This window comes from Pelodiscus sinensis, chromosome 18, assembly GCF_049634645.1.
Source record: "Pelodiscus sinensis isolate JC-2024 chromosome 18, ASM4963464v1, whole genome shotgun sequence".
In the NCBI taxonomy this organism is placed as follows: domain Eukaryota; kingdom Metazoa; phylum Chordata; order Testudines; family Trionychidae; genus Pelodiscus; species Pelodiscus sinensis.
Window position 1 is genome coordinate 24417817 of NC_134728.1, and position 25031 is coordinate 24442847.

Sequence of the window (25031 nt, forward strand, 5' to 3'; positions counted from 1 at the left end):
TAGTCACACACACGCCCTCGGCTCCCTCCAGGCTGGACAACAGCCCCCAGCACGGACCTCTCTCTGGTCAAGCCCACCCGAGGCGCTGCTGGGGGAAGAGGTGGGAGAAGGAAAAGGAGCTGCTTCATAGAAATCAAACTGGCTCTACAGGGGTGTAGAACAAGGCTCAGACTGTACCCACAGGAAACTCTCAGCCCTTCTGTAGCCTAACCCTTTTTTTCTGATCAGATTGACAAGCCTTACCCATCCAAATTTTACAAAACTCCTTCCCAGGCTACACGTCTTGCTCTGGGCTGTCATTTGCCCTCAGAGGCTACCAGGGCTTTTGTGGTGTCAGAGGACTGCACAGAGTTACAGTGCACAGCTGGAATAGGACAACACTGCACATGGCTGCATTCCAACCACAGTCACTTCAGTACCTCTGTCTGCCCTCGCTCATTCTTCCCTCTAGTCCCAGGTCTCATGAGCACAGATGTTATGGAAGCATCCTATGCAAGGCTGTAGACATTGAAGCACTTCTGATATGGCAGGTACTAGCCCTAATTCATAGGTGGAAATGAGACACAAAGCAAAGCCAAGTGACTTGGCCGCAGTCACAAGTACGACCAGTGTCGCAGTCAGGAACTAAAACAGCAGCTTTTAACTTGGAGGTTGGCATATTTCAGGGGGTAATAAGTTTAAAATAAATGGGTATTCAATTTTGATCAACATAATGTATGAGAAAACAAAATACATTAAAAATGATTAATCATCATTTTCTTTTTGTTTATTGTCATTTTAAAAAGGAGGAGGAGTAATTTTAGTTTATTAGTGAAACTTAAAGGGTAACAGTGCCAAAGAGGTAAAGAACCACTGAATTGGAAGCGAGGTCTCTGGGTCCAGCGTCCCATCTCTGGACAACGATTAGAGGAAGCCCACCATGAGGAATTCTACAAGAGACAAACACTGTAGCCATTTCTATAAAGTCAATTGGTTTCCTGTCCATTAGTACTTTTTGTATTGCATTGCCCTGCCACACAGCCAGCCAAAGCTCAGAGCACCCAGTACTCAGACTTTATGGTCAGCAGAGACCATAATGATTGCTAGTTTGACTTCTGAACCTGTTGTAAGGCACTGAAGCTCACTCACCAACCCTTAGCCTCTGGCTGAGTTACTGAAATCCTCAAATTGTGGTTTAGAGACTTCAAGTTACAAAGAACCCACCATTTATGCCAGTTTAACTCTGCAAATAGTGACAAGTGTTGCATGCTGCAGATGAAAGAGAAAAAAACCCGGGTCTCACATAAGAAAACAGGAATAAAGCAGGGCAGGGACAAGGGCATATGGGTTTCACTTCTAATGCATGTTTCATGTCTTACAAATGCAGTTTCACACTGGCTGTGAGAGGAGGGGGTGTAACCATGCCCAGCAGAACTGAGAGTGACACGGCAGTTAGCAGAAGTTGAGAATGCATTCCTGCACTCCCCAGGTTTCGATTCAACAAGAGTTCCACAGTCAGACAAACACAAAGTAAAACTCAGTTGCAGCCACCTCAGTTCATTGCTTCCACATCACAGCCAGAGAGCAGCAGTCACACGGTGTGGGTGAGAAATCACAAGCCGGCCCTCAGGGAAGGTGGAACCCTGAATGGGACTCAGAGCTGGATTCAACTTCCCAGCTGTGCCACAGACTTCCTGTGGGACTTTGGACAAGTCATTTCATCCACCTGGTACTGCTCTAAAATGGGAATGGTGCTGCTCTAGCTATCAGGGGTGATGTGCAGCATCCTTCACAACAATTTAAGGTACTGTGACTGTGTGAGTGGAGACCACAGAACTAACTAGGTTGGCTTGAGGCCTCTGAGCAAGCAGATTGCAGAACCTGGCCTGACTTTGTAAGGAGGCCAGTGCAGTTTTGCGGGGAGCCGATTACCTTTGTTCTGTAGAAATAGGCCTTTGCCTTTAATTAGCGTAGGGAACACATCAAGATGGTAGGAACCAGACTGGGCAGGCACAGTGTGAAGCCATAAGGTAGAAAAGTCTTACTGAGTTTGTACCATCTGCACAATGCAGCTAACACCTTTTCACCTCATGGGGAACTGAAGCCTTGTCTATGCTAAACGGAAGAGCTCTGCTACCGTGATCAATGTTCCGGAGTTTGATTTAGGGAGTCTAATTAAGACTTGCTAAATCAAATTCAGAGGGCACTCCCGCCCATGTCCAGTACTCCTGCTTGTGCAAGGAGTAAGGGAAGCTGATAGGAGCATTTGCTTCTGTTGGCCTCCTGCTGTGGGGGCGTCGCCAAGCACGGCTTAAGGTAAGCCGACTCCAGCAACATATTTTACACAGCTGGAGTTGTGTACTTTAAACGGAGCTATGGGGACTAGTATAGACCTAGCCTGAGCCATGTTAGTGTTTGTAAAGAGCTGTAGCATCTCCAAGTAGGGCGAAGTACAATTTATTCTTAGCAGAAGAGGGGACTGAGGAAGGGAGCCTGGAGTTTTTCCTGCAGTCCCTTGTTTGACATTCAGCAATATGGCTCATCCATTGGCTCATCCATAAGGCACCTCCTTTGCCATCTGTCACAGACCACAACCAACACTCCTTTGCCTTACTGAGAAGGGGCTGGAAGCAGCAGTGTGCTCTCCAAAGAGAGATTCTAGGAGCCACCTAAGCTGAAGGATGGCCGTCCTCCTCTAGAGCTTTCCCTGCACTGCAGGGCACGTGAAGCTGCCTGTCAAGGAAGCCTGCAAGCCTTCTCTGGTAAAATAATGACATCACGCAGGCGCCGGACACGGCCCCAGCTGAGCTGACTCTGGGGTGAGCAGAGTCGGACTGAAAAGGAAGTAAGCCTCCCTCCCCTCCCCTCCTCTTCCCTCCCTACCCCAGCCGCCCTTCCTCATCCATGCACGATAGTCTGGCCAGGAGCCTTCAGCACATTCTGTATTTTGATTCCTCTGCAAAGGTCTCCGGCCAGCATGGATCTAGAGAATCTCCGTGCCAGCACGGCTCCCCACAAGGAGCCCCGGGAGACCTGCACGGTCACCTCTCCCTGCCCAGGACTTGGCAGAGCCCCCCGGCACCCGCCCTCAAGCAAGAGCAGGGTTTCAGGACGGACCATGCAGCGACCACTCCCCGCTCCATTCACCTGACACACGGGGCTCACACTGAAAGTCCGTTCTCCCCACTCGGACGGTTTGCCTAGGAATTGGGGTTCCTTATTTATCCGCAGCAGCCAGGCTGGCCTCTCCCACACAGTCAGCCGACCCCTCCAGGGCTGAGGGGAGTGCTCAATTTCCTGGGCCCCTTTAGCAGTAACTGCAATCGACATGCCCCTGCACTGGGAACCTGCCTGCATGATAGTGCCTCCTAGAGAGCCCCAGATGGGAGCAGGGGCCCACAGTGCTAGGTCAGTGGTTCTCATGGTTTATGCCACGGACCGGCAAACCCATTCACAAACTTTTGGTGGACCAGTACAATTTTATTTGCATATTCATTATGCAAACACCACATTGCCGGTCCACCTAAAGCCACAGCCCCCAGAGCCACCGCGAACAGCCAGCTTCAGCTTCGGCAGTCGCCATGCGGCAGGCAGCTGAAGCCAGCTGCTCGCAGCAGCTCTGGGGTGGGGGCGGGGCTGAGGTACAACCGGGCCCCCCTGCACCAGCCACTGACCCTGGAATCCCCTGCACCCAGCCTCCTGCCCTCAGAGCCCCCTCAGTGCCAGTCCCCCATCCCTTAGAGACCCCCCCCACCAGACCGCCCCCGTGCCAGCCTCACAGTCAACCCCCTAGAGCTCCCCCTGTGCCAGCCCCCAATATTAGCACTATCCCCAGAGGTAGGATTGCCAGGTGTCCAGTTTTGAACTGGACGGTCCAGTATTTGAGCTTTCTGTTCGGGAAACAATTGAGAAAATATAAATGTCCGGTAATTTCTAAAAAAGATGGAATGTCGATTGTGATGTCATGTCAAGTGTGTCCAGTATTTTTGTTGAAACCATCTGGCAACCCTATCCCAGAGCCCCCCAGTGCCAGCCCTGCCTTTGTAGCCCCTCCATTCCTAGCCCCACCCCAGAACCTCCCACTGCCAGCCATAATCCCTAGAGCTCCTCACTCCTTCACTATCCCCCAGCACCAGCCACCGACCCCAGAGTCCCCTGCACCCAACCCTCCCCAGTGCCAGCCTCCCACCCTCAGAGCCCCCCCATATCCCATCGCCATCTCGAGCCAACCAGCAGTTCCCCAGATATTGCTCCACATTAAAGCAGGGGAGTAAGGAGCGTTTCAATAGGAGGACGTCTCGGCCCACCTTAAACCAACCGTTGAGTGTTTCTCTTACGGTTTTTATCCCTCTGAGGCTAGGCAAGATCTGCAGCATGTTCAGTCTGTAAATCGGGGGGGAGGGGTCGTTCGGACAGATTAACAGCATGCCTGGTTCTAGGAAGTGAGCCGCCCTCCCCCAGCTTAGCCCTGACCTGTAACAGCACAGCCCTCACCCAGGCCTTGTCGGAGCAACAACAGGGCATGTGTGATCCTTGTTTGCGTTGCAGTCAAGTCATTTCGCTCAGGCCAGAACCTGCTTATTCCCCTTGGGACCCCTTTCAATTGAGGCACAAGGTGCAATATATTCACACTCAGGGGAGTAGAAGGCCTTTAAACAAACACAAAAGCAGCTATTTCCCTGCACTTGCCAGTCTTCTTAATGAGGGACACTGTCCTTCAGAGCTGGGGAAACTTTTTTGGGCTGGGGGCCGCTGATCCACAGAAAAGTCAGTTGGGGGGGGGGGGGGGGCGCACAAATGAGAAAAAAAACAAAAATCAAATCCCCACTGAGAAGGAGAAAGACACTCCCCATAGTCCCCTGACACACCAGAGCCAGGGGGGAAAGCGGGGGGGAGCCAGTAGACTGTGCTCTCCAGCCCTACCGGGTAACAGCAGGGGGCTAGAGAGCCAGCATGGGCACCCCAATGCTGGGAGGGGGAGACATGAGTCTCAGGGGCTGGATCGAGGCAAACTGGAGGCTGCATCTGGCACCCGGGCCTTAGGTTCCTTACCCCTGCAAAAAGCGGGGTGAATGATTTAAGTGAGAAGCTCTCAGGGAGGCTGGGAAAGAGACAAGCAGTATGGAAGCTATTTCTGTAAGGTACAGTCAGGTTTTCCTCCATGTGTTTGCACAGCACAGCAAGCCTCGTGCCAGTAAAGTTTACAGTCATGGAAATGAGACCATAACAGGTCAAACATGAGACAGAGCTGGGAAATTTAGAGCCAGTCTCCAAGTCTTTCCTCCAGCATCAGAGGAAAGTCAGGGAGCAAATACCGCATAGCAGAAGTCACAAGCAAGAAAATGGCCCAGCAAAACGCAGGCAGGAGAGAATCAGCATCACAAGACAGCAGAACCTTCACTCCTTTCTCCCTTTCTGGGGAGCTGACCCTGGGTTCCATGCAGGCACTGCCACTTTGAAACACCGCAGGGAGCACAGGGTCATCGGGGGACTGCTTGACCCCCCCACTGGCTGCGTGCTCCCAGCAGAGCTTTTGCCTTTGAAGTGTAGCAACAGCCCTGGGACTGTTACACTTCAAAGGGGAAGCGCCCTTATCAACTATTCAATTAATCAATTAATCGAAATTTAACATCCCTAGTACTTGCCTTGCGGAGACCTATTTACACTAGGGAACCTGTATCCTGCATTAGGGCATAAGAGCAAGTTCAACTAATCTATACTGAACAAGTCCCTGGAGTTAGCCAACATGGAGAATGCCCATAAGAACACTTCCGTCCCTGGTGCCATGCGTATCTTCCCTTCCCTCAAAAGAACATCAGGCTTCCATCTTTGTTTCAGTTACAGTTTAGAACAGCTAGTCAGGATCAGCGTTCCATCTATTTTTTTCCCCCATTCATGTGGGGAATAAATTGTTATGTGCACCAAGGCATTTGCAGATGTTTACCACCAGTAAAAACACATGCTGCCAGCTCTGGGCAGTTTTGGGTGCTCTGCTAGTTGGGCAGCATTTGAATCTCTCTTGGGTAGCCACCTAAGTGCTCAGTTCCCAGAGAACACTGGTTAGGATCCACTGAGCCCCAGAATCTGTCTAACCTACCCAGTTCATCCCCAAGCGGGAAGAGCAGCAAGATCTAGTCAGCTAAGATTGGTCGTATAGGAGCAATGGTGATTACAACTGCCTCAGTGCATCTTGTCATGAAACCAAGAGAGATCTGAGCTGGGATGTTTATTGGCACTCCCAATATTTTCTCCTCCAGATGTTCTATGGCAGTGTTTCTTAAACTATGTTCCGCGGAACACTGGTGTTCTGTGAACAACTCACAGGTGTGCCGCAACCTCTTCTTTTGTTTTGTCACTTCTTTGGTTTTGTCTTTTTTTGTCTGACAATCTTTTTTTTTGGAAGAAAATTTTCTTAGGTGTTCCGCATAAAAAATATTATTGTTTGGTGTTCCATGGTCTCAAAAAGTTTAAGAAACACTGCTCTATGGTATTGTGCTTTCTCACCATATTCTGTTGCCACCGAGCAGCCCCATCCTCAACAAGTCTGGAGAAACAACCTCAAACAAAATCAACACAACCAGCTATTCCAGTCCCAGGCATCCTTGGTTTCTGGCCACTCATTTGGGATAGGTCTGAGGGAGCAGGATTCCCCCAGACCAGAGGGGAGGGCAGAAAAGCACCAATGTTCTGCATGGATGTCCTGCATTTGGAGCAGGACTTTCCCAAAGCATGATGTTTCGTAGGTCCCTGCACTTGATAACTGGTCACCTAAATCACCTGATCTGGCAGGTCCCAGGACTCTCCCAAAAGGTGCTCTGCTCCCATGTACTTCAGTGGAAGCGGAGGGTGCTGAGCATATTGGCCTCTATGGCACTGGGGCCCCATTCTGCAGAGACCTCAATAAAAATGGATGCCCACTTTCCTAGAGTCACCATTCACAGCATGGGCTCCACCACGTGGAGTGGCATCATCCCTGCTTTAAGCCAGCAACGCAGTAACATTTGCAGTCTCACACCAAGGGACCCAGGAATCTGCCTGGTTTAATTAAAGAGATTTGGCAAAGGGCACAAGAGTCAGACAGGGAGCAAGCATGGGCCAGCTGGTTCTCCCTATGGGGATCTCATGCTCAGCCTTTACCTGCAAAGTACTTCTCACACATTAATGAATTAAGTCTCACTGCACCCCTGGATCATCCCGAGATTGCTCATGGGGAAGTGAGGGCAGAGAGGTTATAAATGGCCTCAAGGGAACTTGGTGTCAGAGCTGGATTTCCATCCCAGGAGTTCCTGGTTCCCAGCCTTCTGCTCAGACCACTCTCTCTCAAAATATCCCCGCCTCAAGTTTGTTTTCAAGCCACATTGAACATGAGCCTCTGCAGCTCAGTCACAAGTTTGCTGCACAGAGTAAAGGCCGGATCCTGAAATAAGATCTTCACAAATTGATGTCTGCACCTAAAATGGAGCTCAGCCTTTTGAAGGATTAGGACCTTGATGTGGATTTGAGCATGGAGGTAAACCCTGGGGGGAAATGCTGTGAAAAGCTGTGAGGAGATGACATGCAGCTGGATTTCATTGCATCTCAAGTAATGTATTTCTCCCTCCCTGTCCCACCCCACCCAAAATAAAGGAATCTACATGTGATTTTACTACACTGCCCCGTGCTTAATCTTTTCATCTAGGGAAAGCTCACCAGCTTCTAGTTATTTTGTGGTTCTGTGTCATTTAAAAAAATGGAAGGTGCATGTAATTGGTTTTGTAAAGTTTGGTTTAAATAGCATTCTATGCTTTAACATTTTTGCTCCAGACAGACTTTTGCTAGCAAATTTCAGCCTGAAGGGATGTTTTTTTGTTAAATGACCCGGCGTTATAAGCCTCAGAAAACAGGGCTTTATTGGAATGGAAACATTGACAGTTTTAACTAGAGCAGTATGCATGGCATTAACAGAGACAGCTATTTCCATGCTAAGTGATTTAAGCTCATTTTACATTTACAAGCATCAACTTAAATGAACTTGCTTCTTCCCTGATTAAAAATAAATAAATCACACAACACTGCAACTTGAATGGAGTTATCTCACAGGCTTTCTTTGCAGAACACCAAGGGAAGGAGAAGGTTGGGGAGGCAAATGGGCGGGGAGAGGAAGAGGGAAGAAAACTAGTTTCACACTGGGACATTCTGCACCAGGGTAAATGAAACACAGAGAACAAATCTCCAACTGGGTTCTATGAAGTGGTACGTCGCACGTTGAGGAAGTGAGGTCATATTGGAAATTGTTCCAAGAGATAAAAGGAACAAGTTAAAAATCAAGCGGCAAGACAGACAGTACAGGAAACAATAGTGCTTTCAAATTTCCCCAGCAATACCAAAACACTCAGCCCTTTATAAAAGTGATGCTTCCCTTTTGTGTTAAGTACTTAGGGAGGAAGCAGATTAAGACACTGAAGTTGTCCACTTCTGCCTATGGCTCACTGCAAACTCTTTTATCAAAATATTATTTGCCTTTGTGGGTCATTACAGGTACGTCTACAGCTGGGCAAAAGTCAGAATAAGCTGCTACACAATTTGAGCTACGTCAATTGCGTAGCTGAAGTCCAAATAGCTGATTTCAGCTTTTGGTGCCACCTATACAGCTGGAAGTCAAAGGAGGAACACTCTTCCTTCGAGAAATGAGGGTTACAGGAGTAAAAAGTCCTCCAGCTTGACATTATTTCGAAATAAAGGCTGGCAGTGTAGACGTGCACTACGTTATTTAGGAGTAACGTCAGTTATTCCGAAATAACGCTGCTGTGTAGACATAGCCTAAGTGAGAGTAGGAACCAGGGGTTCTATTCTAGATCATGTTCAAAGTCATTAATAAAACTCTGAAGTCCAGGCTTAATCCCATCATTTGCCCTAGCGCCAGCCAGACCTAGTGCAATCAGGGTAGCTCCGAGCTCCCAACTCCAGCCACACTTCTGCCAATACACAAATGGGCAGCCACAGCACCAGATGCCACAGAGCAGGTTTCATGCTGCTATTCAGAGGCAGCACAATTAAATGCAACTGGGGAGCCACTGTGGTAAGTGGCTAAGTGCCCATTAAGGCCTGGTCATGCCCATCTGGGAAACAAGCGAGGTTTGTTCTGGAGTCATGGATGGCTGTGGCCGCCCACCTTGTGGCCGAACGCTGACAACTGCATCACTTTCACATGCTGTTACATTGCCCCCGAGCAAAGGCCACCGCACGCTGCAGTACAGAAGAGGTGAATGTGCCTAGTCAATGTCAGTTTCCTTTTGCACACTTGGACCTTGGGACATACATCCCTCCTCCTGTAACCAGGCTACAGAAACTAACGAAGCTCCCCTGGTTTGTCCCACCAGCAAAGCGTCCCAGGCACAATGGTCATTTCCAACTGCCGGCCCTCTTTCCATGTCTCAAAAGAGAGACTTTATTCTCCAGGTCTGGGTCTAGGACTCCATCACCAGCATAACTGGGTAGCTGTGGAGCTGCTTTTGAGGCAGCTCTCCTGAGTCTTCACAGTGCACTGGAGTTTTGCAAGCCCACCAGGCCTTCCTGGGGGCGGGGGAGGGAGCGGACAATCCATGGGCACGTTATAGCAAACGTTTCTCAAGTCCAGCACTTGCCCTCACACAAATCAGCCTCCTAAATCGTCAGGCTGATACACTATTTCAGCAAACCTTCCTCCCTGGCTCACAACTTGGAAGCAGATTCCCAACCCCAGCCTCCCATAGTTCAGAATGGTTTGGCTTCAGCCATCTTTTAGTTTAACATCCACAATCAGTAAAGGCCTAAAGTGCAGAGCAGCCGAAATTCTCATCTGGCTAGGTCCTCAGTTGGTGAAAATGCAATCACTCCATGGACTTCCAATGTCTCCAGGGTGTTAGCTCTGCTTGCTGTGGGTTCTTGGGAAAATCTGTCATTATAGATCAGCCAAGAATCTCTCCCATTGGCTACAGACAACCCTCCAGCCTGAAGCAAATACTTTCCAGCAGCCACACATCACACCCCAGATACACTCACCCAGGAACCTACCCCTGCAACAAACCCTGTTGCTAACTCTATCCACACATCTACACAAGCCATCACGGGACCTACCCACATAAGCCACCACATGCACATTCTCTAATGCGATCTATGTCATCAAGTACCAGCAATGCCCCTCTGCCATGTATATTGGCAGTGGCAGATATAGGGCAGGGCGAGCGGGATGACTGTCCCGGGCCCCGCGCTTCAATAGGCCCCGCAAAACTCTCATCCACCCCAGTACATTGGTCAAACTGGACAGACTCTACGAGAAGGGATAAACGGACACAAGTCAGACATTCTAAATGGTAACACACAGAAACCTGTGGGCAGGGCTCAACAAACTATGTAATCTACTCGCCCATGGCGAGTAGATTACAACCTGGAAGAGCTGGGTTCAGGCGATCTGAGCATGTGCAGATTGCCATACCACGGCTCTGCGAGCCCTGGCTATGGGGGAACATTTTTACCTGCCTGGTTACTCAATCATGGATTTAAAAGTAGTCATTCTTCTACAAAGGAATTTCACTACCCAATTACAGAGAGAGTCTGCAGAACTGAAATTTATCTACAGATTTGACACCGTTACCCTGGGCCTAAACAAAGATATTAACTGGTTAGCGCATTATAAAGCCAATTTCTCCTGCCATTAACATCTGCATTTCCATATCAAAAACTATGTTTGGGGTGGGGTGGAAAACACATCCACCCCCACTTAATTAGCCTCATTAACATGAAACCTACAATTGACAGGCACTTTTGCTGTTATATATATTTCTTGGTTTCTGTTATTTCCATTCCAACTCATCAGAGGAAGTGGGTTTTGCCCAGGAACGCTCATAATTCTATATATTTTGGTTAATCTTTAACGACTACACAGCAGGGCTGAAGCCGAACTAAGCCACGCACCTTGAGCGACATCAATTGTGTAGCTTAAGTCCAAATAGCGTATATTGGCTTTTGGTGCTGTCTACACAGCAGGAAGTCCGAGGTAGAACACTCTTCCTGCGACTTCCCTTACTCCTTGTAAAATGAAGGTTACAGGAGTCAACATTATGGCCAAATAACGCTTTTGTGTAGACATAGCCTAAGGTGCCACAGGACTACTCATTTTTAAAGTTATAGGTGCTGCGCAGCCCTCAGGACCAGGTCTCCAAATTTACACACAACATATTTATATTAATTGCCTCAGCTCTGTCTTCATGATCTGGGTCTTCTTCCACACCTCCCCCAATCCCTGGTTCTGGCACTGTGATCATCAGACACCCCAAACAGCTTTGGGGACCCCCTTTAGCAAAGGTGAACTTCAGAATGTACTGGAGTGCTTTGATGAATGAGAACTTTAAGCATCTGTAGCATCGTTAACTGCTGACAGGGAACTCCAGGCTTGGCAGATGTGATATAAATGGCTTTCCAATACAGTATTTGAAAATAATTTAACACAAACAATACACTTTGGTTACTTCTATACCGAGAAAGTGGTAAGTGGTTTCCTCCAATGGCACTGACCACCGTGAACGCTGTGGTGTAGACAGGATGCAGACACCTAACCATCGTGTCCTCTCATTTTGCTCGCAGAGCAGCTTCAAGACATGCCCGCTTTCTGTCCATACTACAGTTTCCTCTCCTGCAAACACCGGGGTGAGTGTGTGAAGGGGGAGGAGGGGGGCACCAACAAACACCGAATGCTTTCTCCATGCAGACAAAGTTTTAGACAACTTGACAACCTGTGACAAGTGCTGTATTCCTGGTGTGGATCAGGTTTGTTATCACCACCACCCGCAGCAATTTATAAATGGCACAAAGAAGTCCTTCACCCACAACCAGCAGGGTTAAAACCATAGACACCTCAGCCTGGCCCCTACCCCCTACCCTGAAGCCTGGCATGATAGGGAGCATTCAGAAAGCTAGCACTTGCTGGCAGCAAACAGGCCTGGCCAAAAAGAAACCCTCAACCCCTCCAGGTGAGCATTGTGCCCCATAAACCAAGAGCAGCTACCTGGAAACCTTTACCAGGGAGGTGTTATAGTCAAGGATGACCTAAAATACCCTTAACAGTCTGTGGGATCACCCTGGTATTGAGCTGTTCTGTGGAACAGGTAAAATAGTTAGCCTTTGCCACCTCTTTTGGAGGAAAGACCGTATATACATGTTCACCCTCTCCCTCTCCTCCTTCCCCCACTCCCCCCACTGACCATCTGGGTTTTTTACAAACTATAGACTATTGGGTGGTTGTTCCTAGTCTATACGAATACAAAGAGACTGTGTGAGATAATTCTGGGTTCCAATGCAGCCTATTTCCTAAGGGCATTCAGTCACTACAGTAATGGCTGCAGGCCCAGAAACTAACAATATGGGCTTCTAAAGCCCTAGGTTTTATAAAAATGGAAACTGATTTAGGAGGGCTTCATATCTGTTGGTGCTTCAGTAAGTACCAGTGTTCCCTGTAAGCTGAGTGCTTGGGTGGCTGCCCAGGAGAGATCCAAATGCCACCCAGCTGATTAGTAGAGTGCCCCCAGCTATCCAAAGATAGTGTGTGTTTCTATTGGTGGTACACATCTGCACTTGGTACATAACAAAATTTATTCTGCCCACTGATGGAAAAAATTAGAGGAAACATTAGTAAATACTTATAGCAACAGAACCCCAACAAAGCTAGGGAGGTAAGTCATTGTGCAGGTACTCTGACATAAGAGAAGGGAAGGAGCAAGGGAATCAAGGGACAAGACAGCCATCTCATTCATTTTTTGTAGAAAGCCATATAGAAGTTTGCTGGCAAACACCACACAGTACCAGGAACATCCAGCAGAAGAGGCACCCTAAGCCTTCCTGGTGCCAAGATGTATTAAGCACATCCTGACTATCCCTGCCGCTGGGCTTACTCACACATCTCCCAGCAGGTTACAAATGAATGAATCAAGATCATAAAATTCTTAGTGTCTCAGAATGATCACAGAGCATGTGCACCACCCACGCCCCATGTTCCCAGGATAGCTAGGGAGTAAAACAACAACAAAAGCCCATTGAAGTTTGTCAGCTCAGACCCCAGGTGTTTGGCTTCAGAAGAACGAGGAAGGACTCTGTGTAGCTCAAAAGCTTGTCTCTTTCACCAACATTAGTTGTTCCAATGCAAAATATTACCTCAGCCTCTTTGTGTACCTAGAACTACAGTATTTTGCCTGACAGCTCCCGATTACTACAGATATGGCACAGATTCTAAGAGGCACAGTGTTACTTTTTTTTGTATCGATGTTCTATCGATATTCTGATCAGGCAGCAGAAGTTACAGAGCGGTTAATGAATCGTTTTCCAGTCTTTAAATCATAAACACTAAATAAAACAGGACCAGGTTGGGGAGGGAGGAAGAGGGAGGAGCAGCGATTCTCTTACACTGCACGACGTGATGTAAACACACAACCCCCCACAGAGCAGCTACGTCGTTGTTTTGTTTTAAATGAATATTTAACAAATAGTAAAAGGGAACTGGCTCAGAAGACATCAAAGCAGCGGAGTGATTAATATTTCATATTTTGGCCTACATATAGCTCCTCCCCCCCTCCTCGTTTCCCCGACTGGTTTGAATAAATGAACTATAGAAAGTCTTCGGCTAGACAGAGCTGCCCCACCGTTTCAGGCAGCCCCGCACAAGAGAAGAAAGTGCGGGGCTCGGAACAAGTCCCGCACCCCGAGCTCCCCCGCCGCCGCCTCGCCAGCCCTAGCAGACAATACCTTTAGCCCGGAGCTCCTCGGCTAATTCAGGCTGCGGCTCCGGGAGGCTCCCGGCTGCCACACGCAGGAGCAGCCGCTGCCGTCGGGCGGAGCAGTGTAAACCCTCCATTGGGGGCGACAGCCCCAGCAGGCACCCACCGCCCCCAGGCAGGGAGATGCCAAAGCGCCGGGGCAGCCCCCCGGGGCTGGTCGGTGCCCCCGAGCGTATCACCAGCCCCAGCGCGCCGGGCGGTCTCTTACCTTCCCTCCCCGCGGAAAAGCACCGGGGCCGGATGGCTCCTTCGGGCAGCTCCTTTCTCCCCGGCGGCTCGCAGCTCCCGCAGCTACACGCCTCGCCCGCAGCCCGGTGAGACGCCCTGGCCCAGCGGCAGGGGGCCGGACAGCTGCGAGGCGGACACGCGGCTCATGGCCGAGTCCCGGGCGTTCCCAGACACAAAACCCGGCTCCGGCTTTGTCTCTGGCGGGGGGCGGGGAGGAATTAACCCCTCGGCTGCTCGCTCCCCCAGCCCCTGCCCGGCTGCCGCGCTAGCGAATGGCTGGGGACTCGGAGCCGTGATGTCAGCAGCGGTGCACGCCCGCCTGCGGCGGAGACACCTTCTCCCCGCCGTGATTCATGCCGCTGGGTTGAGCATCGGGGCCAGGCAAGGCCGGCGCAGGATCGCCCCCTCCCGCCCTGCCTCCAGGTGCCTGGGCGGCGCCGGCCCGCCCCCTCCTCTCTGCTGCTCCCCGCGCCGCGAATGGGATCCTCGCTTCTTAGCGATTTGCCAGGGCTCCCCCTCCCCCAACGCCCCCCCAAAGGGGGAATATGGCAGCAAACCGGAAACAGATGAAGGGAAAAGAACCAGCCCCCCCCCCCCCCGTTTGAGATCCCCCCCCCCCAGTTTCTTTTTAATAAGGAAAAAGGGCTCCGGGCGCGCAGCCAGCTGGAAACTGGCGTAGTCCGGAGCGAAGCGCCGACGTTTGCAAGACAGGGCTGGACGTCGCTTCGCTCGACGCGGCTCCGGTACCCAGCCCCCGGGGCCGCTAGATGGGTGGCGGGGCTGGAGCTGCAGAGGCTGGAGGCGACGCATAGAGCAGCTGCCTCTGCTGGCCATCCCGAGCTGGAGGGAAATCCCGGGCTTGCTGCTGGCTTCCCGGGGCCCCCAGAGTGGAATTATTGTGGCTTGTTTATTGTGCGATCTAAGCAACCCGGAGACCCCGTCATGGAGCTGGGCAAAAGGACTGTTCCCTGCCCCAAAGAGCGTCCCATAATCTGGGCAGTGCCAGGCTAGGCAGGCAGGATTCCGGTGGGGTTGCCCATGGGCTTGCTCTAAGTAGCCTCCCAGAGCACAAATAAAAGCTGTGTTTAAAAAGAATCTAGTCTGTTTGCAGATGAGTCTCCACCACTCCCTAAGGTGTCTAAGGGCTCCCCAGTGATCACTCACTGAGCTAATCCTGTGTCCTAAAATGTGGGATATTCCTGGCCTTTTCCCCAGCACTCTTCCCCCTAGTACCTGAGCCCATCAGAAGCATTAATGAGAAGGCCTGGAATTCATACAACTCCTCAAACAAGGTTAGGACTAGAGACAATCCTTTGAAAGTTAAGGGTTTGTGATTTAAAGAGAGAAGACTGATGAGAGAGGGGAAATGAGACAGTGACTTTGTCCAAGGTCACACAGAAGAGCTGGGACTGGAACTCTTGACTTCCAGTGCTACTGATGTTTAGGGCCCTACCAGATTCAGGGATAGGAAAAACATGTCTGACTATGACTGTGTATGCTTTTATCCTATGCTATATAGATTTCACTGGGGGAGACCAGCAGTTCTCAAATTGTGGGTCTTAACCCAAAAGGAAGCCCCAGGGTGTGTATGTGCAAAGTTATTTTAGGGGGAATTGTTGTACAGATTGGACCTCCCTGGTTTGGCACCCCTGGGACCTGACTGGTCCACAATGAAGGATTTTGCCCCCCTGCTGCCACCCCTCTTACACTGTTCCCCCGGGCTTTCTGGCTCTCCCTGCAGCCCTGCTGAGCTGCATGCTGGGCTTCCCAGCTCTTCCACACCCAGTCCAGCTGGGCTGTCATTGCCACCCCCACCCACAGTGTGCCTGTCTTCTACATCCCCTCCCCCCGCAGTGGACCCAGATTCTTTGATCTTCCAGACCAAGGAAGTTGCCATACCAGAGAGTTCTGGTTTTTATAGAGGTGCAACCTGAATTGTCACCCAGACTTCTGAGCTGCCTTAGGGTTAGGGTGAAATTTTAGATTTAAATAGCTGAAATAACAAAATGTATTATTTTTAAAATCCTGTGACCATGAAATTGACCCCAAATAGACCATTCATTTGGTAGGGCCCTAATTATGTATTTACTAGTTCAAGATGCCTCTCCTGAGAGGGCCTCAGCTACCTGGTCCCCAAAAAGGTGCATGAGTCAGTGGAGGTTCTGCGTCAGTTTTTACATTTGTATTCCCAGTTGTATCTGTTCTTTTTCTCAGAAGCTCTATGGATAAATGGAGAACAAACTAGATGATGATATCCCATAAAAATGGAACCCGATTAATGGAAAAGGAAAGTGATTTTCATGTAATCTATTTTATTTTTATTTTTTTTGCATTGGGGTCATTTTTATTGTTTAACTCTGACACCCAAAAAAAAAACAGTTGGAAGAAAAACTATTTTGTTACTTACTCCAGCCCTTTCAGTTGCCTGAGAGAGATCTAAACCCATGTCTGAATCCTCCAAGAAAGGAGGGAAAACTTCTTAAGTTGATGCGCCTGATATTTCTAAAGTGAAAAAACCCCTCCCCTCTAGAAACTAGAACAGTCCTCTGCAACCTTTTTAAGCATGAGATCACTTTTTGAATTTAAGTGCAATCCAAGATCTACCTCAAACCCAAATACTCTTGTCCCTCCTCCTTTGTGCTCCTTCTCCAAGGCCCCACCCTTGCTCACTCCATCCTCCCTCCTACCCCGTCCTTCCTCACTTTCACCAGGCAGGGCAAGAGGGTTGGGGCACAGGTTCTGGTCTTGGGCTAAGGGATTTGGAGTGTGAGAGGGGCTCTGAGCTCAGCCTGGGACAGGGAGTTGGAATGCAGGAGGGGGTTCTGGGCTCAGGCTTTGTAAAGGAGTCTGGAGCCAAGGGGCTCAGGACTAGGGCAGGAGATTGGGGTGCAGGAGGGGGGTTCATGACTGGGGCAGGGGTTCAGAGCTGTCTCCAGCTGGGCACTGCTTACCTCGGGTGGCTCCTGGGTGGCGGTGCAGTGGGGCTAAGGCAGGCTCACCCCTGCCCTGGCCCTGCACCACTCCCAAAACAGCTAGCAAACTCCCTCCCAAGTCCTGTTGTGCCCCCTCTCTGCTCTTTGGAGATAGGATACAGGCTGGGAGAGGGGGCACCTTGACATCAGCGCCACTCTTCTCCCTCTCCTGACCTGCAAAGCAAGCAGGAGGCTCCCAGGGGTGGGGGAGGCAGTTCCAAGGCAAAGGGCAAGAGATATGCAGCAGTAGGGGGAGGAGTAGCTGAAGTGCCGGCACTTGACAGCCTCTTGGCCTAACCAGTCAGGATCACCTGTCAGAGGCTCCAAGATCTACCAGTAGATCCAGATCTACTGGTTGGTGACCACTGAACTAGAATCCAGAACCAAACAACCTGTCAGGCTTTCGTTACGCATCATAGAGAAGTGGAAAAGAATACCAGCCTTAATTGGATGTTGTTTTGCAGCTACCTTTAAGATAACAAGGGAATCTCTTCTAGACCCAACATGTTTGAAGCAGTAGTAATCACATATATCTGAGTGATATCTAAGATAGGATAATAAGTTTAATAGTCTGTAAGTCTCACTCTGTGTCTAATTCATTCTCTGTCCCCACTCACCTGGAATCAGGATTTAAAGAACTTGGAGCACTCATCCTATCCCAAGAGGCTATGGTCCATCACTACAAGGCTGAGCTATCCTTGGGAAGCCACGGGGGGAGGAGGGAAGGAATCATAAATTGCTCCATACCCAAATTCACAGGATTGAGTAAAAACTGAGACTGCATTCGCCTCTCCACCCACATGGCCACTTCCGGTCAAACTTTAGGAGCGTTGGTAAATCCCTGGTGGGAAAGACCCCTGCAGTCACTCAAACCAACTTCCTCTTGGCTCAGGAGAAATGAAGCCAGGGAGAAGCACTTAATAGATCAATATGAGGAAGCACAGGGCTGAATATACAGACAGAAGTGGAAATGAAATAGGGTTCCATCCACATAGCTCAGTAGTCAGTACCTTTTTCTCTTTTTCATGCACTGGGATCTCTCCAAAGAGGGACATTTTCCGGCATCCCACCTCAACCATTAATGGGCACTGATTTATAGATGCACATTTGGCCAGCAGAAGGTATCGGCAAGCCAAAATGTGGACACCTCAAACTATTATTTCCATGGACTCCGAGAAAGATTATTTAGATTGACAGAGGAAGAGTCCACGTTCCTCTAGTTCTAGACAGAAGAACCTGGAAGAACAGGTCAGGAGAGTGAGCTCTTTTCTGCTAACTTGTCCTTGTGACTCACTTCCAACCTGGACATACTGTTATGGATCTTGAGAGCTCTGAATACAAGAACTAACATCACTCTTACCGTATATACCTACTTCACTGAGCATATGTCTGCTGCATGAGTATCTATACAGAGATAACCCCTCCTTCACCTGTCTCAACAATCCTTCCCTGTCATATTATATCCAAGGAAGAAAATGGGCCCATTACTTAAGCCCCCAAACACCTGTAGCTTTTCTATGACCTATTAAATCACAGGCTGACAGCACGGACTGTCTGTACTTCTACAGCAAACAGCATCTCATGCCAGGAAATCCCATGGAACTCTGTGGTGGTTTGATTTTCAAACTCATGTTACTTCAGGCAAGAACTGACACTTAGAGAAAGTTGGAAACGTTAAAACATTCCAGAGATGTGCATGGCTGATTTTTTTTCATTTATTGAGAAAGCATTTCCTGTGACACTGCAGAAGGCAGACAAGCCAATGAGTCATAAGGAAGAAGGAGTCACACCAAAAGCTAATTTCATTATGAGTGTCCAGTGGATAGTCACTTGGAGCCATAGCACTGAGTAGCTGTTCATTTGATAGGTTCCTTATCAGGTTACCATTGGAGCATGCTGTCTGCAGTCTTTGTTAATAGTTTTTGATCATTGCCATGCTGAAGACAGGCCTCTGTTTTTTCACCAGTAAAGCCTGGCTCCCTTACACTGCCTTTCACTCTTGGAGGTCTACAATTCCCGATACACAGGCAATATTTAGTATTTGCTTAGCTCACAGGGTTGCTGTGAGGACCAAAGCCATAAAGCAATGTGAATATGAGAAGCACTGCCCACGTGTGTTTATTATTGGCTGGCACTGTTAGTTTGTTACCAGAAAGTCAAACAGCAACCAGCTAGATGTCCAGGAAACAAATTGAGAAAATACTGGACATATTTTCTCAATTAACGTTATAATTAAGTTAGTTTTATTATTACGAGTATCAGTATGTAGTTGCGTACTGCCTGGCTGATAGACACGCTCATGCTGTGTGAGCATGTCTATCAGCCAAGCGGTATACAACTACGCAATAGGGAGGAGTAGGGCAGGATGCAATCTCCGGGGCTGGACTCACCCATGCGCCCCACTGGGACAGTGCACAGGATGGGCAGCACCCTTGGATCTGCATGCGTCCGGGCCAACCCTGCTTCCCGCCAGCCAGTTCCCCCCCCAACCAGCCCTGCTCCCCCCCCCCCCCGGCCAGCCCTGCTTCCCGCCAGCTGGTTGCCCCCCGGCCAGCCACGCTCCCCCCGACCTCCTCCTGGCCAGCCCTGCTCCCCTCCCGGCTGGTTCTCCCTGCCCCGATCTGAGATCAAGTGTGTCCGGTATTTTTTTTAAGCCATCTGGTAACCCTACAACCAGATGTATGAAGAGTTTTGGAGGGTTTTCTGGCTAGGATCATATATGCCACATGTGGCTTGCAGCCTATATGTTTGCGGCCCACGGTGCAGTTTGGGTTTACACAGGGCTCAACGCAGGGCCCACAGGTGGGATCCTTTGAACATGGCCTCCACTGGGAACATGCTTCACACCATGAGGCATCTTCCAGGCAGGGTGAGCATTGAAAGATGCGAGCAGACAGGCTGGCTGGAACAGACGGGTACAGGGTGTTGGTGTTTCTAGCCCCCAGGAAGAAGGTGCCAGGAGCACCGGGGCATTGTGGGAAGTGCTTTGTATTCATGTCCATTGGTGTGAAAGAAGCTATTTGTACATATTTGCATATATATTTGCATGTATCTGCAACCACACTTAAGTTGTGACCCTCGGCATGTGCTGTGAGTATCATTGTGGTCCCCAGGGTGTCTAAAGTTGAGTAACCCTGATATATGCTGTACTAACTCCAGACACCACCTCCCCTAGTTCACTGATGCAGAAGTTTCTGACCAGGGATTCCTGTATCTTTTGGTGACAGACTGCTGGGCTACTATGGGTGCCACTGGCAAGTATGAAAGTTAGGTGCTGTGGAAATCTGAGTGATGAACTTCTTGCTGAAGCTCAGGATCTATACGGGGGGTGGGTGGGGAAGGAAAGTATCTTGTCAATGTTCTTCCCATGATAAACACTTCACCACTGTGGTGAATAGGAAACTCTATAAGTACCAAGCTAGACTGGATTTTCTCTACCTACATTTCAGCTTCTAAATATCTTGGGGTATGTCTACACTACAAAGTTAATTCGAACTAACAGATGTTAGTTTGAATTAACTTTGATAGGTGCTATACTAGCGCTCTGCTAGTTCGAACTTAATTCGAACCAGCGGAGCGCTTAGTTCGAACTAGGTAAACCTCATTCTACGAGGACTAAGCCTAGTTCGAACTTACTAGTTCAAATTAAGGGCTGTGTAGTCCCTTAATTCGAACTAGTGGGAGGCTAGCCCTCCCCAGCTTTCCCTGGTGGCCACTCTGGCCAACACCAGGGAAACTCTATTGCCCCCCTCTCGGCCCCGGACCCCTTAAAGGGGCACGGGCTGGCTACGATGCCCGTGCCACGTGCAAGCCTGCCAGCACCCAGCCAGCAGACCCTGCACCTGGCACGGCTCGAGCCAGCCACCCGATGCCCCCCAGCCCTCCCCCTCTTCCCAGGACCAGGCTGGCGGCTCCTGGGAGCTTGCCCAGGACCGCAAGAGGCGGGCACCCGCCTGGTCCAGTGCAGACATCGTGGACCTCGTCCACGACCTCCGCACTAGGCACAGGAAAGTGGCCGTCTAGGGCAGGAGAGCTGCCAGCCTGGCCACCCAGGAGCAGGTTTGCATGAAAATCAAGGTGGTCCACTGAGACCCCTGACCCTGAGCCCTGAACTTACAATGGCCGTACTGGGTCAGACCAAAGGTCCATCTAGCCCAGTAGCCTGTCTGCTGACAGCGGCCAACCCTAGGGACCCTGGAGGGGATGGACCGAAGACAGTGACCAAGCCATTTGTGTCGTGCCATCCCTCTCCAGCCTTCCACAAACTTTGGGCAGGGACACCACTCCTACCCCCTAGCTAATAGCACTCCATGGACCCAACCTCCATGACTTTATCTCACTTCTCTTTAAACTCTGTTCTAGTTCTAGCCTTCACAGCCTCCTGCAGCAAGGAGTTCCACAGGTTGACTCTTTGCTTTGTGAAGAACAACTTTCTGTTACTAGTTTGAAGCCTGCTACCCATTCATTTCATTTGGTGTCCTCTAGTCCTTCTATTATGGGAACTAATGGAGAACTTTTCTTTATGCACCCTCTCCACACCACTCGTGCTTTTATAGACCTCTATCATATCCCCCCTCAGTCTCCTCGTTTCTAAGCTGAGAAGTCCCAGTCTCTTTAGCCTCTCTTCATATGGGACCTGTTTCAAACCTCTGATCATTTTAGTTGCCCTCCCCTCTCCCACCTCCTTTTCTCAGTCTCCCCGAGTTTGGTTCAATAAAGAGAGTTTCTATTTTTGACCACACGTTTTCTTTATTTTGTACATCAGGAAGGGGGGCTAGGGAGGGGTAAGTGGAAGGAGGTGAGGGAGGAATGGGGTACAAGCTCCCGATGGGGAGGACTGGGCTGGCTCTGCGGGCTTCTGGGGGTGGAAGCTCTCCTGCAGCCCCCCAATTGCCCCCTCTCCCCAGATGGCAGCCTGCGGCAAGTGCAGCCGGTCTGATGGCCGAGTGCTGTGATGTGCCCAGTGTGGGTACTCCGGGCAATCCAAGCCAGGACTGCTTTGCAAGCGGGGCACCCCTGAGAACTGTCTGTCCGGGGTGGACGTCGGGTCCCTTTAAGCACAGCCCTCGGCTAGCCTGAGACAGCAGCTCCACGCTCTAAGTCCTACTCTGATGCCCTGCCGGCACTGCTTCCAGCCATCCTTAACCCCGCTTCAGGGTCCACTTAATGTGGATATGCTAGTTCGAATTAGCAAAATGCTAATTCGAACTAGTTTTTTAGTCTGGATGCGTTAGTTCGAATTAGCTTAGTTCGAATTAACTAATTTGAACTAAGTTAGTTCGAATTAGCGCTGTAGTGTAGACGTACCCTTGGGTACAGGTGCAGAGATACCATTGTGATAGCAGGCTTCTGTTCTCCACATTCCCTCCAGCATAAGTCATGGCTGATTCCTTTTCCTCCCCCCTCAAATCTTTCTGAACTTTTGGTTAAAAAAAAAAAAGGCTGTAGACTCAGTCAGGCCATTTTTAAGGAGCAGCGTGTGAGTCCATGTCTTCTCACTGCTCAGACATGTCGTCCCAGTGAGAGCTACTCATGCAAGTAACTGCTTGTCAGTGAGAGTGAGGAATTGACCCTCAGGTCCAATACAAAGTGGAGTTTGTATAGTAAAGTACTTTTAGGGACACAGATCCAATTTAATAGAAAGCCTTTTGGGTATCTGAAATTTATTTTCTCTTTTGTCGCTACATTTGTTTCTATAGGGTCTCCACCTTTCGAAACTGATCGAAAGAGAACAGCAAGAGCTTCTGTCCCAAAGCTGCAGTATCAAAATAATAACACCGTCAAGAGGAGGGTGACGACATGTGAAATCAATCCATTCTTCCTTCTCTGGCCTGCTAAAAAGCTCCAATTCAGGAACACAACATACGCACAACAGTACTCAGACACAAAACATTGAAATTAATGGAACTTAAGCACATGCTTAAAGCTAAGCATGTGCTTTGGTGCATTCCTGAATCAGTCTCAACTGTGGGGGCTGTCCCTTGGAGCTGTTCATATCCCTGCTAGCACCAAATACCAAGCATTTTTCTTTGCTTTTCATCCTGCTCAAAATGTTTGTCTTGGTCCTTTTAAAATCTGAATATGGATTCTGTTACTAATGGGGACCTGCAGCTCCTATTTGAACTTTTTAAAATTCTCAAATGATTCTTCTGTCCACCTTTAGCTGATGCCACTAAAATTCGCAGTTGCAAAAGCCGAGGGAGAGGAAATGGTATATAGGGCAAGGTTTAAATTGACACAGAAAAGAGGATCTTTCAATTTGAATGTAAAACCAAAACAACCAAACAAATTGAATATTCCACTTTCTGCCATGTCCTACTTATAAGAGCATGTCTTGATTTTTGTGAACAATTTCTTATATATATTTTTAAGTGTGTGTTTCTGCTCCCCTGCTGGTGTTTAAACAAGGCTTTTCAGCAAGGCAGAAACAGATGAAGGGTGAAACTGACTATACACAAAGTGCTGTCAACTGCAAAAATTAACAAGCAGATTCTTGGATTCTGTAAAGAGAAATTATGCCTTACTACTATACTACAGTTCTTTGAGGGGATCAACAAACATGACAAGGGGGATCCAGTGGATACAGTGTACTTAGATTTCCAGAAAGCCTTTGACAAGGTCCCTCACCAAAGGCTCTTAAGTAAAGTTAGTTGTCATGGGATAAGAGAGAAGGTCCTCTTATGGATTGATAACTGGTTAAAAGACAGGAAACAAAGGGTAGGAATAAATGGTCAGTTTTCAGAATGGAGAGAGGTAACTGGTGGTGTCCCCCAAGGGTCCATACTGGGACCAGTCCTATTTAACTTATTTATAAATGATCTGGAGAAAGGAGTAAACAGTGAGGTGGCAAAACTGCTCAAGATAGTTAAGAACAAAGCAGACTGTGAGGAGCTTCAAAAGGATCTCACAAAACTAGGTGAATGGGCAACAAAATAGCAAATGAATTTTAATGTTGATAAATGCAAAGTAATGCACATCGGGAAAAAATAATTACAACTACACATACAAAATTATGGGGATAAATTTAGCTATAACCATTCAAGAGAGATCATAAAATCATTGTGGATAGTTCCCTGAAAACATTCACTCAACATGCAGTAGTTTTCAAAAAAGCAAACAGAATGTTAGGAATCTTTAAAAAATGGATAGAGAATAAGACAGAGACTATCTTGCTGCCTCGATATAAAACCATGGTACGCACACATCTTGAATACTGTGTACAGCTGTGGTCTCCTTATCCAGTAGCCTCCCCAAGAATTTAAATTGGGGGGGGTGTTTGAATTTACAGGGGGGGTGTCAGGGCTGATGAGGGGTGAGAGCGTGAGGGTGTAGGTGGGCTGTATGACACCATAGTTCACAAAACGGGGGTGTTGGGGAAATTCGGGGGGGTATACATGTAGGGAAATTCGTGTCCTTATCTCAAAAAAAGATATATTGGCACTGGAAAAAGTTCAGAAAAGGGCAAGAAAAATTATTAGGGGTTTGGAACAGTGCCATATGAAGAGAGATTTAAAAGACTGGGACTTTTCAGCTTAGAAAAAAGGACACTAAGGGAGGATATGATAGAGGTCTATAAAATCACGACAGGTATGGAGAAAGTGAATAAGGAAAAGTTTACTTTTTCCCAAAACATAAGAACTAGGGATTAACAAATGAAATTAATAGGTAGCAGGTTTAAAGCAAACAAAAGAAAGTTTTCTTCCAACCTGTGGAACTCCTTGCCAAAGGATGTTGTGAAGACCAGGACTTTAACAGGATTCAAAAAAGAACTAGATAAATTAATAGAGGTTAGGTCCATTAATACTTATTAGCCAGAATGGGTAGGAATGCTGTCTCTAGCCTTTGTTTGTGAGGTGCTGGAAATGGATCATAGGAGAAGAATCACTTGATGATTACTTGTTTCTGTTCATTCCCTCTGGGGCATCTTGCATTGGCCACTGTCGGCAGACAGGACACTGGGCTACATGGACCTTTGGTCTAATCCAGTATGGCTGTTCTTATGTTCTTAAAACTTTAGAGAAATATGCGTATTCTAATTTTTTTCCAGTATCTCCTCCTAGGTTTTATC

At 48.7% G+C, this 25031-nt stretch overlaps 1 protein-coding gene across 2 annotated transcripts in view; it reads right to left on the reverse strand.

Annotated features, from left to right (window-relative positions):
* The window catches only part of SRC (SRC proto-oncogene, non-receptor tyrosine kinase), an 85488-nt gene extending 71010 nt beyond the window's left edge, over positions 1-14478 (reverse strand). Inside the window, exon 1 of one of the 2 annotated variants that reach the window (XM_075901306.1) lies at positions 13972-14478. The gene's annotated coding sequence lies outside the window, so the exon portion shown is untranslated. The remainder of the gene's footprint in view (positions 1-13971) is intronic. The other variant, XM_075901307.1, reaches the window with a different exon arrangement.
* Between the last annotated feature and the right edge of the window lie 10553 nt (positions 14479-25031).